The sequence below is a fragment of the Vespa crabro genome, chromosome 1 (assembly GCF_910589235.1).
Source record: "Vespa crabro chromosome 1, iyVesCrab1.2, whole genome shotgun sequence".
Taxonomy (NCBI): Eukaryota; Metazoa; Arthropoda; class Insecta; order Hymenoptera; family Vespidae; genus Vespa; species Vespa crabro.
This window is the reverse complement of record NC_060955.1, coordinates 16,251,513-16,265,591: the sequence shown is the minus strand read 5'-3', so window position 1 is coordinate 16,265,591 and position 14,079 is coordinate 16,251,513. Positions and strand designations below refer to the sequence as shown.

Genomic DNA, 14,079 nt, shown 5'->3' with positions numbered 1-14,079 from the left:
CATTCTTTTATTCCGATCTTAATTTCACTGTTCAATGACATTCCACAATTTATATTTCATAAGTAGGCCACATAATGGAGTTAAAAGTTGATTTCATTAATTTAATAGTCCTTTTTCTGGATAGTCGTTTTTTTTTTGAATACGAAACGATCAGAAACAAAGGGCCATCTTGGCCTTAGTATCGATTCAAGAGAGCGAAAATTACTCTCGGGATTTGTTATAGAAAGTGCCCCGATACACGCTTGACGATAATAATCATTTATATTGCTGCAAGTTTAATCTTGGAACGACGGAGCGAGCACGATTCTCATACACCGACCTTTCCCCCGAGCTAATTTAAAGGTAAACGCCGAGGTAGCGTAAAATATTTTTACGCTTATATATACGTTGCCATCCAACGTAGATAACTCTCAGTATGGGTACTCTAGCGATATAACTTCGAATGATTTCCATATTTTCTTATCCATTTTGGCGATATTTTCAATTATCAATTTGAAAATCTTTTATTTCCTCTATTCTTCTTATTTTTTTAAAGCAAAAAAGAAATTATAAAATATTTTTTACTAACAAGAAAACTAAAAATCAGTGTGAGTAGGTAGTTATGAGAAAAGCGCAGTTTTTATTATTCGGACATGGAGTACGTTCCTTTATCCGATTCTAAAACTGAGAATATAACGCTTCTCTCTTCCTGGCGCCATATATTATGCCCTTTTTCCTTCCTGCGTGAAAACCTTCCTACGCTGCATTTTCATTTTCGCTTTTCTTCGTATTCTTTCTCTGCACGGGTAACTCTTCGTCTCAACGTTCTTCGCGATCATGCATTTCTTTCTTTTTCACGACTTTTTTTCTTTTTTTCTTTACCAAAATAATTTTTTTAAGGACAAACCCGTCGAATAAAAATTTTTCGGTATTTTCGAATATATAATATTGTTGTTAAACGAGAAAAATTTTTTTATGACTTTGTTCCAAATACTAATATACGAGAAGATGAATATTATAATAATAACAACAAAGATAATGTTTAAAGAAATTAACAGTTAGCGGGAAACCGTTTACTTGTTTTCTGGACGAAATCCAGGAGAGACAGAAACGTGTAAGCTGGGTCATCAAGAGAATCCTCGGCAAAAGGATCTACTTAGCGGATCGGTTTATGTCTGTGGGATTAGTTGGGTTTATGCCAACCGGCCGAAGAGAGAGAGAGAGAGAGAGAGAGAGAGAGAGAGAAAGAGCTTGAAAAAGAAGAAAAAATTTATATATCTGTGAATTTCAAATTAGTGCACAAGGATGTGTATTTTGTAAATATGCTTAATAATGCACCGAATTAACGTACGATTATAATCAACTATATCTTATTTTTTTTTTAATGAACTTTTTATTATTGGTTCTTAACATCGATCGAAATCATTATCTATTATTTATTTTATTCTACTAATTTTTCTCTCTACTACTTTTAAAATATTTGCGAACTGGGATTTCTTTATAAAATTGATTATAGGCTTTCGAGGTGTTAGTTGCCCACGAAACGGTTCTAATCTCGAATCTAAGGGAAACATTCTCGTCAATTCCCCGAAGCACCATTTGTGTTGTACTTCGCAACCATGTTCGCCTCTCTCTCTCTCTCTCTCTCTCTCTCTCTCTCTCTCATTCTTTCTCTTTCCCTTACCATTTCTTATTAACGCGAGTCGAGAGCCATATACATGGATATTCACAAAGAAAGGGTTCTGACTTCGTGAAGTTATACGGCTCGAAGCTAACAAAGCGTTCGTATGAATAAAGAATGCAATTACCGCAAATAATGCTTATAATAATCCGAAAACTGCTACACCGTTTTGAAACAACAAAAATACGGGATGCAGGAAAAGTAAAGAGGAAACCGGAGTTTTCGATTTATTATTCATTCTAACGGTTTGTTATTTAAGTTTCAATAAAAAGTTTCACGATGAGGATATGTATTCATACACAATGTGTACATGTAGATTTAGATACGTATATAAAGTCTGCGTTTTTCAAAGATAATTATGCGTTTGTTCGGTGAAAATAAATGAAGAAAAAGGCGAGAGGAATGAATAGTGTAAAAGAAGGAGAATCGGTAGAATCGTTAGGATGATGCTTTCGAACAAAATCGTTAAATTTTTCCCATTTCGAGGTCGTTAATGTTCATACACTGCATGCTAGCTAGCTTCCCTCAACTTACCCCTTCTAGAGCTCATCTTGCTCGTTTCGCTTAGCGTTCCTATGCTTTGTGGATTTTCATACTTTAATCAGAGAGAAACAGAGGGGTTGGCCCTTTGCGAAAGGTACATACCCTTGATGTAACTCGTAGTTACGTATCCTGCTCAATATCCTCTGTGATACCCCATGGAAAGAGATAGGTAGATAGAAAATTTAATGCCCAGTATATCCTTGGTTAAAGCATCAAAGCACGAGCCATCATGGTATAAACGTCAAAATGCCTCTGCCGTTGCTTCCTAGTAACGAATACGCATACTCCTCTACCTCCACCTCCACTACTCCATCACCACCTTCACTATTCCATCTCCACCTCCTCTTAGTCTGGCCGGGTGTTGCCTGTTCGCCATACTTCACTTCTATTTCCATCCTTTTTTTTTCGTTCGCTTTGAAGCAATCTCACTAGCTAGAGACCGTCTAATCTTTGCCTGGGATTCAATTTTTACCCGCATCGTCTATGTATCTCTCATTTTCTCTCCTTTTCTCTTTCTTTTTTTCTAATCTTCTTTTCATTCTGAAACCTCCCGGTCTCTTTTTTTCACTTAACGATACTTCCCAGAACCATGAAATTTACCAAATGGCATACACACGTCGTTTGATTTTATCAGCCATGTACTCTCTTTCTCTCTTTATTTCTGTTAACGCATTAGCATCGTTATAATGATAATACTATGACATTTATTTTTTTATTAAATAATCTCTTTTATTTTTTTCTTATTCTGCAACGAACGTTTTTTTTTTTTTATTATTTTAATAGAACAAAAAGATAATTAATACGCAAATTTTGTTTCGATTTTCACATATGAGAGTATGAATTCTGAACTATTCATTAAGTCGAGAACAAATCCACAGAGAACTATTCTCTGTGGATATGTCTAATAAACAAGAAAACTGTCGGTATCGGTACGATGTTTAGTAGAGCACAATGAGAACGCTTTGTCTTGCAGGAACGAACGAGCTTGTACATGTGAATCGATAAAGCTGACGTCCGTTTGCAAGCGATAGGCAGCAATTCCATCGTGAAATCAACTTCAGGATTTGATGTGGCGTTTTGGTATTGCTAGGAAAGTGAATCAGAGAGAGAGAGACAGAGAGACAGACGGACAGGAACGGATATATATATATATACATGTATGTATAGAAAGAGAGAGAGAGAGAGAGAGAGAGAGAGAGAGAGAGAGAGGGCAAGGCCGATAGTTGGTGCATTCAAAGAGACCGACGTTGGCGACTAATCGTGCTAAATTATTGTTACTGCGGTGCACTGCGGCTTACCACGTACTTCAGTTAGAATGGAGAATTGTATCGCTGCGTTTACGTTGCCTGGCGCACCGTAGAGAGCGAATTCTCATCGTGATATTTCTCTTTGTTGCTTGAGTCGTATTCTCATAGAATGAAAGTTTTCAAACTCTCTTTCACATAGAAATAATTCTTGCCTCGATTAAAAAATATATATATTGTTTCTCTTATTATATTTGTATGTATATATAATAATATATAATAATAATATTTTTCTTTCACGGAAGAATCTTATGTCGTTATACATCATATAATATTTTGAAAATATTTTTAGAATGACTTACTTTTAATCAAAATCCATTCGGAGAATAATCGTTATATGGTCATCGAGTCGAAACGGTGCAGCACGTGCGAATTCCACTCATGCGGGTCCGATCGATAGCATCGATTTCAGTTTCGGGTACGAAATTGAACCAAACTGCTCCGGTAGCGTGAGGCTGCAGTTTCAAAGTTCAGCCACGTGCAACCGATAGCCGAAGTTTCGGATTCGCGAAAACAGCCGCGCATATTCGACAAACCGCCCGAACTTCCTATTATCAGTGCACTGGATAACGCTCTGTTTTGCTTCAGGAGGAAGAGGAAGAATATCCGAACGTTTCTTGTAACGTGATATCTTATGGAAATATAAACTTCTTCCAAGTAATAATATAATGATCAGGGATATACTAAAATGATCGTACCTTAAAAAAGGATTCTTCGTTTTTCATTACTATAATTATTATGATTATTAAATGTTGAAGGTTAATATTAATATATTGAAATCTTAATTTTAAAGATATGTTATAATAATTATAATTAAATTAAATTATAAGTTGCAAGGTATAAGAATATCATTACTAGAATTCGAACTGTTAAAGAAAGGCAAGGTATCTTAAAATTATTTTTAGAAAAGATCGTAAGACAAAAAAAGTAAGAAAGAAAACTTCGATCGACAAGCTCTCCTTTTATCAACTTTGACGCCTTTCAGAATCACGTTCAAGAGGATCTTTTGGATACCTAATGTCTGTGTGCGTGTGTAGACCTTCGACAAATATACGACGTCACTTTATACCTAGCCATGCATCTGCTCACATACCTACTCTTCAAACTTCAGTACAATCTAAGATCCTATCCGCTATAGAAGAGAAAAGGCTCACGAAAGAGAGAGACAGAGACAGAGAGAGAGAGAGAGAGAGAGAGAGAGAGAGAGAGAGAGAGAGAGAGAGAGAAAGAGAAAGAGAGAGAAAGAAAGCAATCGAGTACAAAAGAATTTTTCCAATTTCTGAATCCACTTGTATATCGAGACGAGTATCTTTCCGAATTTTCCTTAGAGGGAAAAGTAGAGGAGTATGCCCTTCCCGAAAAGGAAAATTACATTTTTCGTAAAATCGTCTTCAATTTTCAAATTTTTTAATAGAAAATATTAAAAAAAAAAAAGAGAGCACTAAAAAGAGATAAGAACGGTTTCGATGAATATTAGAAGTCTGTTTGTTAAACGTCAAAAGTTTCAATTAAATAAGGCAATTGTAGATAAAAATCGAACTCCATGTATATACAAAGACACAAAATATAGAATATCTTGGGATGTTTTCATTGCAAGGAAGACCGAGAAAAAGAAATTTGTCGATAGGACTAAGAAGGGGAAAAAAATCTCACCGAAAATCTAATATGATGGTAATCAGAAGAAGGGCAGAATCTCCTTCGGTTCTTCGCTTTAACCGACTTTATTTGTCGAAGATCCGTAGGTTGGCAAGCATTGAAAATTTATTAGAGTTCGGCCTCCCCATCATCCTTGTAGATTAGCCTTGGCTTTTCGATATTTTAATAATCCGCCTATTCGACTTTGCTTTTCAGTTCGTGATTCGCTGGAAATCATAATGCATTGTTCTACATTTTGATCATAGTCTGAATCAGCAATCTTAAAATCGTATATTTTAATTCGTAAATTCCTATCCATTGTCACATTGAAAAATTCAATTTTGTTTTTCACTAAACCCGTCGATCAGATACGTCATCGTTTTTTAAATTTCCACCGAAGAAGCTTTCGATGTCTCTCGATTATTCCGCTCGATTATTGTCTCGCCGACGGGCAAGATGGTAAGATTAAAAGAAATTTCAAAAGCAGAAAGAAAGGTACCATCGTCGAGAATTTCTGTGGTTAATTTAGATTCTTAGCTTTTTCTTGTCGACGTAAATATCGTTGGTTGAAAGAAAGACGGAATCTGCATAATGCGGAGAATACAAGCTTTCTGCAATGTGCCAGCGGCTACATTCTCTCTTTCTCTCTCTCTCTCTCTCATCGTTTTTTATCTATATTTTTTTATTTCTCTCTCTTAGACACTATCTTCTGCTAATGAAATCACGCGTCGCAACGCAAAACTGACGAAGATCTGCGCCGTGAACCCTCATCTTTTTATCGTTCTAATAATCGCGAAAGGGAAGTGAAACAGAGAATGATAGGCAAGTTCGATCTTACGAACGATAAGTGGAATAAAGATAAACATTTCATATCCCTTTATTTTCCTTCATTCGCTTTGTTAATTTATCATTACTTACGGTGTATATTCATTTCGAAAAGTTTAATAAATAATTTGTAATAAATGGAATTGTAATGATTTATTTTTGTTAAATTTATATCAAATGTTGAATTAGAATATTCAATTATTCCATGTATTTAATAGACATTATCAACAAAGAGAATGTGACATGGATTTTACAATAATCATTATTTTGATAGGTCAATACCCTTTACCTGTATATAATAATCTATTGTGTTTCTATATCCAATGTACATATATATTTTCATTTGAGATATATACATTGGAAATATAATATATACAGCAGATACATATATATGATATACATATATATATATATATATATATATATATATATATATAAAATTTTATAATTTTTATAAAATTGATTTGAATTAAGAGCTTTGGAAATAGCAGACATAACGAGAACTTTACTCTTTATATTAGATGAGTCACCTATCATTGGAAGCATGAATATCTTTGATAAAAAATTTTTATTGATAAAAAAAACTTCTTTAGAAAAACTGATTCGAAGAGACTGATGTAGTGAGAGTTGAAATTTATTTTGAAGTCTTTTAAAATTTATCGATACATATCTGCTTACGGTATTTTTTTTTTTAAAGAGCATAGAATTTGTTGAACAAATTCAATAGTTTTTGATTTTATACTGTAATAATATTCGTGATTTTGTCAAGTAAAGAATTCAACAAGTACGTAGTACTTTATCTTATAAGTTATAAAATATATCGAAAAATAAAACAAGAAAAACGACGTAATAAATCTAATTGTTTGTACGGCATTATACAATTTATAATGATGATATTATAATATTTTTTGTAGAAATCTATTAAAGTTACTATACAAATCCAATACACATTGATATTTTTATTATATAAAATCGAGAACAACTGAATATCTTTAATAAACATTACTATACAATAGGTTCGTGTTATTTAAACAATTTGGAAGATTTTTATTCATAATAATCATAGTAAGGGAAATTTATGATATTTTGAATTTGTCTTGATTTAATTTATAACTTTTGTGTAAGCAACAAAATGGGTGCGTGGTCGACATGCGCGTTAGAGGTGAAACTTATGGAATCGATGTAATGGTATAATCATTTTTTCATAAAAATATTTCAATTTAATGTAACAATATTTATTTACGTATACTATTTTTATATTCTTTTTACACTTTCATATAATATTTCTTATAATATTATTATTTAGACGTATCCATTTTCTTATAATCCAATAAAAAGACTATTGGATATAAATTGAAGATTTGAAATTGTTTATCCGCAAGACATTGCGGCGATTGTAGTTCCAGATTTTGTAGCTGACGTTGTTGAATTAGTATTGTAAAGAAAATTAAAAGTCTAAGCATATGTGCGATAGATATTAATGCGTTATCAAAGAAAGGATGTATTTTTTTTGAGATACACGTGTGAATAACATGTACTGAGTGAGTGAGAATGAAAGAATGTGTTTAAGAAATCGATGTGTAAAGAAGTGAGTCATCATTGAAAAACTATTGCGAGTTTATTAAGAACTTCAGTATTTTCGTTTTTCTTTTCTATAATATAATCTAGTTTTCTTTCCTTTAATAAATAAGATCTGTTAATATTGAAACTTTTACTCGTCCATGCTTGAATCTTACATTATTCATATACAAGTTGAATTTCAAATGGATTGCTCTTCTTCGATTGCAGCAAAGTTATCAGTACGTTCACAAGTTTGTTAAAATATATCGCACAGGTGACTATGTCCTCATTAATCAGGATGCTTTTCTGAATATAACTAAGTTGAGCCGCCATTTCCTCTGAAATCTCATTGCTCTTATTCTTCAATTTATATAAGGTTTAAAGTAAATGAACCTAACTGATTTCATTGACTGTAAGTGTTAAGAGCATCATATATGTCTTGTTATGTCGAGCAAGTCACTATTTTATTCACACAACATCCAGTACCAACTTGAATTAGGTATACATCTAAGGAAAGCAAGATTACTTTCTAAGCAATGGTTGATGTATTCGTCATCTACATTATATAGTCTCATTTGTCTACATTATATTAGAGTCACGTTATATTTATATACATAATTTTCATAGTTACATAAAACAAATAATATGGAATTACTCCATGACGATCGAATTAGATAAATGGTAACTATTATGAAAAGTGTAACACGTAGTTCTTCTTCGAATACTTTGAATTGGACAAAGTAAACATTGGAGAAAAATAATTATTCTGTGTATTCATCGAATAGTACATTCTTTTTTCTTGTTGCTATTTCAAGATATTTTTCATTAGTTTATAACAGTGTTTCTTGTTGTCTAATAAGATTCTCTTCGACAAAAATATCTTTACTTACTTCATCTTTTCATACTTTAGTGTCAGTTATATTATCAAAAATTGATAGATTACAATATCATAAAAACCATAGAGAGATATTGTAATCATATCTTATTATTACATTTAATAACGTAACATAACATAAAATAATTTGAACTATGAATAATTTTCTTTTGATGTGAATACTGATGCAATAATTATTATCAATGTTCCTTGATAATTGATGTGAAATATTATTTACCAAGACAGAAAAAATTTTGTCCATGACACGATCGTTAAATATGCATATATACGTGAAGAAATTAGTCTTTCCAATATTAAATTTAGTTCAGGAAGATGAAACGATTTTTGTAAATATACAAAACCATTGGATGTTAAAAAAGTGGAGACGTATCCATGACTTAAAGATTTAATCCAACATTTACACGCCATCATAGTATCCAAATAAACTCCTGGAAATAATGCACGCAGCAATTGTTGATGTTTTTGAGTAATTTTGTTGAGATTATTTTTAAATCACAATTGATCACAAATTCCGCATGGAAAACCAAATGGATTATCTGAAAATTTCTTTTGAAATTCCTGATGAGTGCTACTCATTGGCCTTGAAATTTGTATAAGGTATGTTTGATTCAATTGAGGTTAATAAAATGCTAGTAGATGTGTTGGCTGCATTATTAATATTATCGATCATCGACGGTTGAGCAGTTGCCACTGTAGATGCTAACGTAACTTCATTTTTCAATACTTTTTGGCGCACTCGAAATTTCCTTGACTTATTATGACACTTCTTGGAGTATTTTTGGGAGATTTTTGGATACGCTATCTTTCACAGAATGCTCTTACACGTTCTACATTTGTTTTTTTTTCAGAATTGTTAATTCTGTCCATTAATGTTACTTAAAATTAATATAAAATCAAATAAAAAATAATAATGTACAAATAACAATCGTGATGCAAATCGTAAATCTATAAATCGTAACTAAACAGGGTATACGGAAAAAAACATTTACAAGTAACGCATGTAACTCATTTTGCCAACTATCTCCCTGCCACAGTAGAGACGGACTGAGAAGAAAACGAAAATGTGAAACGTGCTTTCCTCGCTTTACTGAGTCACTAACAAAGAGGGGAGGATTAACCGGGACTAATCTTTGCTCTCTTCTCAAACTTCAACTCACAGATAAGCGCGGTATGAAATGAAATTGTGAAAGCAAGCATACTCATTATACTGAAGAGTAGGGGCTTTTCTCCGTATTTCACTTTTCGTTTCATTTCATTTCTAATTTGCGCTATCGTACCTTAAGAAATTTCAATTCAAAAATTAAGTTCTATTTATATTTAGGTATATAAAGAAATGTTGATAACTCCCATAAATCAGAAACTATGACCTTTCAAAGTAAAAGTTGTAATCCATAATCCAGTTGTAATCCTATATTCTATATTATATATAATCTCTAAAATTTTTAACTCTTTCTTTGAATAAAATTTTTTTTTAGAGAAAAATGTATGGTTATTATTATAATTAATTGAAATATTAATATTTCTAATGTCAGATGATTTGCCTGATATATACTTGACACGTAATTTTGTCAAAGATCAAAGATCGAATAATAGGAACGAGAATAAATAACATTCGCACCGAGTAAAGTGAAAGAGCCTTCGCATCTTGACTTCGTGTCGTCCGTGAAAAGAATGCGATAAGAAGGTATTTCTTATAGATAGAGGTTCCGCTTTTTGAGACCGTACCAAGCTAGTAAAAGGAAAGCGACCGTCTTGGGGGTTTGCGAGGCCAGTCACGTTTTGCGAGAGATAGAAATGGAAAGAAACACGAAGGATATCGTTCGTGACTGGCCGGAAGTTTTCCTAATGTTAATCAAAGGAGTCATTATACTTACGTAGATACACGGCTGGCTATGACGTTTCTACTTTGCAAACTTTAAACAGAACGCATAAGAGAAAAAGAGAAAGAAAAAGAAAAAAAATGAGAATAAAAGAATAGCAAACAGGAGAAAAATAAAATAGACAATATTTTGTTTTTCAAAGAAAGTGTTTTTCCAGCTTCTTCTATGTGTATATTTTTCGATCGTATCAAAGATCGTTTAATGAAATAGTTGCTTTTACAAGCGATCAGATTCTTTGAAACCGGTATGTCCTCAATTTATATAGCATTGCTTCGAGTAATAATTATTTTGTTAAAGAAGAAAACATTCTCTTTCAGATTCGAAAGAAGAGTACACTTTTACGTGTATCTAACGTATATATTAGAAAAAGAGCATATTGTCCATTGTCATATTAAACGAGAATTATCGACGAAGAATTTGCAAAGTGTACAAAAATATAAAAGAGAAAGAGATTTTTCTTTTTCCTTTTTCTCTTTCTTTTTTCTCTTAAACATATTTTTATATCTATTAAAAACGATCGCGAAACGAACAGCATACAGAAAGGAAGTGATATTGTTGCTTCAGTTTTGTTTTTCGTAGGCGGAGTTTCTCTACATGTTATCAGAAATAATGCGTTTGGCGATCAGAATTAATATCGTCATTTATTTAGACTAGGGGGAACAATTTAAGGGTAGATCCGTATTCGAGACCGCTCGGCCGGCACGTCGTTTCCGTAAGTTGGAAACTGCAACGGTAAGTGGAGCGACTCTATGAAGGGACTTTGCTACTCCGGTCACGCCAATGCCTGGAGTTTCTCATTACGATTCCGATGGCGTCAGCAATTGCAGTAAGTTGTATGGTTTCTCTCTCTCTCTCTCTCTCTCTCTTTCAGATATATCGCGATACTTTATTACTATTTGGTTGGCACTTGCAGTACTCGCTCTAGTTTGGAAATTTTTTCATAATTTTATCGAAATATCTGCTTATTGGTAGGCTTCTTTCCAACAATATATAACATGATTATTAAATATTAATATATTAAAAAAAAAATGATTATTGCAAAATCGTGTTTCATATGGTGAAAAAAAAAGGAAGAAAGAAAAAATAATGTTGGATTAGTTAAAGACATAAAAAAGAATAAAAGCAAGCAACTGCGTATAAGAAGGACGCAAAAGATGTCTGGAGGGTTTTATCCATGGTGAGCGTGAGTTCGCAATTAGCTCTCGGCTTTCGTTTTGATACGCACGAATGACGCACGACGACGACGACGTCGGATGGAAGGAGAAAAAGAGGATGAAGAGAGGAGAAGGGATTGGGAGAATAGAGCGGGCAATGAAAATGGCCCCGGGACTTGTATTGTTCCTACGGCTGGTAATGATGCCCTCGAGCATGGAGACGTTTCGCTGAGTTTCCTGAGAACGAACGGGCTGCCTAGCGCGTAGTCTCTCAACGCGTTGCTGAGCTACGCTCACTGAGCTCTCTGTGACCCGGAGAAAAAAGCGGCACGGCGAATCTTCTTTCTACTCTCTTTTCATTTCTCTTTTTTTTCTATTTTTTCTTTTTTCTTCATTCTTTTGCTTTCATCTTCTCTTTCTCTCTCTCTCTCTCTCTCTCTCTCTCTCTCTCTCTCCCTTTCTCTCTTTCTGTTTCTTTCTTTTTCTTTCTTTCTTCTTCTCTCTCTCTCTCTCTCTCTCTCTCTCTCTCTTTTTCTTTCTCTATACTACGGTCTGACAATTGCGGCCGATTCATTCGTCGCCTAGAAAAGAAGATATCGCTTATTGCTGGAAAGCAGCGACGCGCAGAAAAGTGCCACAGCTTCCTCGTGCCGGTAACGAGGTATAATATCAACCCCTAACCCAGCCCCCATTTCCTTTTTATCTATCTTTCTTTCTTTTCTTTTCCTCTTTTTCTTTCTACTTCCTGAAAAATCCATGCTACGCTTGATCGCCCAACGAAACTTTACTCTCACTCTCCTTTTTCTCTTTTTCACTTTTGTTTTTCTTTTTTCTTTTCCTTTTCCTTTTATTACTCCTTCTTCTTCTTCTACTTCTACTTCTTTTTCTTCTTCTGTTTTGCATGGTATTCTAGTATCTATTACATCGTATCGTTCCTCGTCATTCATATGAGAAACACGTAACATCGTTATAAATCGATGGGAAGGAAAAAGAGTGTGTTTTCTTATATTCTCCAGAGTTACTTCGAAATCGTTTTATCATAGCTCTCGTTAAATCGTTATCGTAATAAGCAAAACGGTCAGAATCCATGAATGAAAAAAAAATATACAAAACCGATTTTCACTACTCGTCACTGAAGTTCTTCTCTTACGATAAAAGTTCGAAATGTAGTAAGTTCTGTGCAAATTACTAGCCTTCACGGTTCGTATTCTTCCGTTGTATGTTAAACGCGAAAGCAAGTTAAACGTTAACTTTTGGAAAGTAAGTGCATCGTTAACGAAGTCAATTTTAAAGTTAGCGCTGGAAAAGTATACCCTTTCATCCTCTTGTCTATCTCTACCGACTCCTTCTTTCTCTCTCTCCCTCTCTTTCTCTCTCTCTCTCTCTCTCTCTCTCTCTCTCTTTCTGTCTTTCTCGAAGTCTGGTATCCTTCGTCAAGAGTTCCAGTTTTAATAATTTGATGATGAGAGCATCTTTTCACTTTATTAATTAATTTGCGTGTTGTTGATCATGGTCGGTTGTATGATCATCGAGCATTATATTATCATTAACGTATTTTGTCTCTTTGTCTTATTTATCGAACAGAGAATGAAAGAAAGATAGAGAGCGAAAAAGAAATAAAGAGAGAGAGAAAGAGAGAGTGTGCGTGTGAGTGAGAGAGTGAAAAAGGAAGGGAGCAAAATAGTTATATCCTGCGAATTATCTTATATGTTGAATGAAGAGAGGAAGAGAGAAAGAGAGAGAGAGAGAGAGAGAGAGAGAGAGAGAGAGAAGGAGTGAGAAAGAAAGAAGTCTGCCCAATGTGTCACAGAACTCTTGACCTCTTCGCTGATCGGAAGAACGATTTGCCGAGCGATAAATTATTTCGAGTGGACGATCCATCTCCCTTGTAGCAATCTACGAGAGTTCGTTGTCGAAATTGATGTCAAGGGCGATCTTAAGACGACGTTCTTGTCGACAGGATATTCCGAATAATTTTATCAAAACAAGCATGTAAACAATATCTTGTTATAAAATTTCATCCAGCGAAGGTAATCAATAAAATGTGCGTGTGTGTGTATATGTATATATGTATATATGTATGTAAGTAATATACATGTTGAGTCGTATGACGTAAATACGACTCAACATGATTTTATTAGTTTAAAATTAAAATAGTTTAAAATTATAGAAGTAAAATAAAAAATACTTCAAAAGTTTATTAATAATAATAATTTGTAATTGGTTACGTTAGATGATTGAACCTGCGTTGGTACATGATAATTAGTAGTTCCATTTTAATTAGGAAGGTTACAACGTAGCAATGTTACAGTGTAGTTAATTAACGTTATTTTCTCGATTTTCCTTTTTCCACTCGATGAGAAATATATTTAACTCATCGATCTTTTTCCACGTCATCGAATGTAGTCCCCATGGAGAGTGGATGTAATCATCGTACACGGTTATCCATCGTCTCTAAGTTTCACTATTACGTAGGAACGAATCGATCGAGCGTGCTTGGTAATACCAGCCTGCGATACATAATTGATTCGGTTGGCACGCAATTAATTAACGAGTCGGCGTTGTAACCCCCTATTATTCCTCGTTAATACGTTTCCCTTCTATTCAGTACGCAATGCGTATA

At 33.7% G+C, this 14,079-nt stretch overlaps 1 protein-coding gene across 19 annotated transcripts in view; it reads right to left on the bottom strand.

The window, feature by feature from the left end:
* LOC124422130 (chaoptin-like) overlaps window positions 1–14,079 on the bottom strand; it is a 67,674-nt gene that overhangs the window by 19,438 nt on the left and 34,157 nt on the right. Inside the window, exon 1 of one of the 19 annotated variants that reach the window (XM_046958201.1) lies at window positions 3,810–4,055. The exons of 17 other annotated variants lie outside the window; for them this stretch is intronic. The gene's annotated coding sequence lies outside the window, so the exon portion shown is untranslated. Of the gene's footprint in view, window positions 1–2,305; window positions 2,528–3,809; window positions 4,056–14,079 lie in introns of those variants that run through there. One more of the 19 variants, XM_046958225.1, reaches the window with a different exon arrangement.